The sequence below is a fragment of the Cebus imitator genome, unplaced genomic scaffold, assembly GCF_001604975.1.
Source record: "Cebus imitator isolate Cc_AM_T3 unplaced genomic scaffold, Cebus_imitator-1.0 Scaffold128, whole genome shotgun sequence".
Taxonomy (NCBI): Eukaryota; Metazoa; Chordata; class Mammalia; order Primates; family Cebidae; genus Cebus; species Cebus imitator.
Window position 1 is genome coordinate 2,593,365 of NW_016107443.1, and position 3,291 is coordinate 2,596,655.

Consider the following 3,291-nt stretch of genomic DNA (forward strand, 5'->3'; position numbering starts at 1 on the left):
GGCGGGGGGAGCCCTCTTCTGTCCTGCTCATACCAGACTAGCTACCCACTGTAACAGTATCGCATTGGTTGCCATCTGCCCCTCCTTGGTGATGTTAATTTTGATCCCCTAGCCAAGGAGTTGTCCTTTCCTTCTACTGTATAATTGCTGTTTTTCCTTCTTGCCTTGCAATAAATAAGCAATCTGTAAGAAGATACTTTTACACATCAAAATATCCTGCTCCTCATCAAAACTGCCTCATACATTTAATATCTATTGATGACTTTTTTTTTTTTTTTTTTGCCTCAAGTGATCCTCCCGTCTCAGCTTCCCTAAGTACTGGGATTACAGGTATGAACCACCGTGCCTGACCAAAAAAAAATATAGTTTTAATTATCATGAATACATAATAGTTGTACATATATATGGGAATATGTGATATTTTGATATAAGCATACAATGTGTAATGATCACATCAGGGTAATTGGGATATGCATCACCTTAAACATTTATTATTTCTTTGTGTTAGAAACATTCCAGTTCTGGCAGGGCACGGTGGCTCACACCTGTAATCCCAGCACTTTGGGAGGCTGAGGTGGGTGGATCTCTTGAGGTCAGGAGTTCAAGACCAGCCTGGCCAATATGGTGAAACCCTGTCTCTACTAAAAATACAAAAATTAGCTGTGTGTGGTGGCACACACCTGTAATCCCAGCTACTTGGGAGGCTGAGGCAGAAGAATAGCTGGAACCTAGAGGGGAGGCTGCAGTGAGCCAAGATTGCCACTGCACTCCAGCCTGGGTGACAGTGTGAGACTCTGTCTCAAAAACAAACAAACATTCCAGTTCCATTCTTTTCATCACTCTTTTCTTTTGAATGGATAAAGCAAATATGGTACATATACACAATAGATTATTATTTAGCCATAAAAATAATGAAATTCTGTCATTTGCAACAACATGGATAGAACTGGAGGACTTGTTAAGTCAAATAAGCCAGGCACAGAAAGACAAATACCACATGGTCTCACTTAAAAGAAACAAACTTGAATTCATACAGAGAAGCATGATGGTTACCAGAGGCTGGGAAGGGTGGTGGGGAGGGGCCGGTAAGGAGGAGATGGTTGAGTACAAAACTAGTTTGATACATGGAGTAAGACCTAGTGTTCCATAGCATAATAGGGTGACTATAATTAACCTCCAAGCCTACCAGTGAAAAGGAAAATTAAAAGACCTCTGTTCTCGAAATGTTAAGAATTTGAAGTGAAAAAAGGTGAACTAAAATATTGGTAGAAATGCCCATATGGAAAAATAGGTAGAATTTAGATCAGTGGCAAGGAGGGAAGAGGCTGGGGAGGTGAATGAATATGCCAAGGCTTGAGGTCAGAAGGAAGCCCACCGAGGGTGACCAACAACACGTTCTCACATAGCACCTGGCTCAGAGCAGATGCACAGAACCTGATGGTTCATGCCTGCATCTTCAGGAAACCACAGAACAGAGGTCTCCTGGGAGAGCTGCTGGGAGACGAGGTTGGGTAGTAGAAAACCTGAAAGGCAGCACACCTTCCCACCTTTCTCTTCAAGCAGCTCATAAGCCAGGTGCTAGAATTTGAACTTTTTTTTTTCTGTAGGTACCAGGAAGTCACTATAAGATTTTGCCTAAGAAGGTGGCCCTTTAGTCATTGGGCAAGTATTTGTCATTGTTAGTTCTGAGTCAGGCACTGATCTAGATAGAGGGGAGAGATAAACAGGTCCTTATTTGACATGCTTGGTTTTAAGCAGGGGTGTGTTTGGGTATTCCGGGAACCCAGAAGAGGGGCAGCTAACTCAGTGAGGCTGGGTTGGGAAGGCCACCAATCTAAGTCTTGTTTATCCAGATGGTCACCTGGGTTGCTGACGCCTTTTGGCTACTGTGAATAATGCTGCAATTAACATTGCCATACAAGTGTCTGAGTCCCAGTTTTCCATTCTTTGGGGGAATACACCCATGAGAGGAATTTGCTGGGCCATATGGTAATTCTATGTTTAGCTTTTTGAACATTATTTTGGGAACTTTTTTTTACCATAGTTGTTAAGAGACCATTAAGTTAGTAGCACTGTGTTCCCTGCAATCACTTGCAGAAATTGCCATCAGGGAGAACTCAACATTAAAGTCTATTTATTCTTTACTAAATATTATAATGAATATCATTAGAAGGGATTAGAATTTGGGATGATAATTTACATTAGAAAATTATTTGTAAAGTTTAATCTAGTTTTTAACATCTTAAATGATGTGTACATCAAAACAAACAAAACCCCTAAATTTTATTTATTTGTTTGAGACAGAGTCTTACTCTGTCATCTAGGCTGGAGCGCAGTGGTGGAATCCCGGCTCACTGCAATCTCTGCCTCTCGGGTTGAGGCAATTCTCCTGCTGCAGCCTCCTGAGTAGCTGGGATTATAGGCACACACCACCATGCCCAGTTAACTTTTGTATTTTTAGTAGAGCTGGGGTTTCACCATGTTGGCCAGCCTGGTCTCAAATTCCTGACCTCAGGTAATCCACCCATCTCTGCCACCCAAAATGCTGGGATTACAGGCGTGAGCCACTGTACCCAGCCAAAACCCCTACATTTTAATATAACTCAGGATTTTATAAAACATTTTTAGTGCCCTGGGAATGAGATTCTATTCCTTGTCCTGTACAATAGGTATGTTTGAATATCATATAAACTTTAAACACGATTTAAACATGTGACTACCTGTGAAGACTGAATATATGTAATAAAGTATAATCTCAACTACCAAAACAATAAAGCTGAGAAAAAAGACTAATGAGAAAATATCAAAATGTTAGTCTGCACTAAATATTTATGAGCAGTGGGATTATAGAGAAATTTTTCTCCCTTTTACATACTATTCTATGTACTTTGTCAAGGACAAAATTTCAACAGAGTTTCAAAGATCTGATTGGCTTTAACAGTGATTCATGAACCAATCTACAAACTAGAATCCAATCTACAAACTAGAAGGAAGTCCAATGAGCTAAACAAAGTGGGCGAGTTTTATAGGCAGAAAAAAGTGCAGGAAGGCAGGAACGAGGAACAAAAAGCGAATTGGCCATTTCAAGGTTACTTTCCTCACAGGGATATAAGTGAAATCTTGCTGGCTTAATGGAATTTAGCTATTGTCTCTTCTGATTTGTTGGAAGGTCAGATCTTCTAAGTAAACAACTTAGGTTTCTGTTTGGTGACATGGAACCTTAGCATGAGTGACACCTTTTTGGGCCTGTTGTCTTTTCTTTAACAACTGTTGATCAGGGGAAAAAGTTGG

General features: G+C 40.5%; 1 long non-coding RNA gene across 1 annotated transcript; it reads right to left on the bottom strand.

Annotated features, from left to right (window-relative positions):
- Positions 1 to 263: 263 nt before the first annotated feature.
- LOC108312650 lies at positions 264 to 3,291 on the bottom strand. Its single transcript, XR_001828729.2, has 2 exons — positions 2,731 to 3,291; positions 264 to 2,632 (listed from the first exon to the last, which is right to left on the bottom strand). It is a non-coding gene; the product is annotated as an uncharacterized LOC108312650 (long non-coding RNA).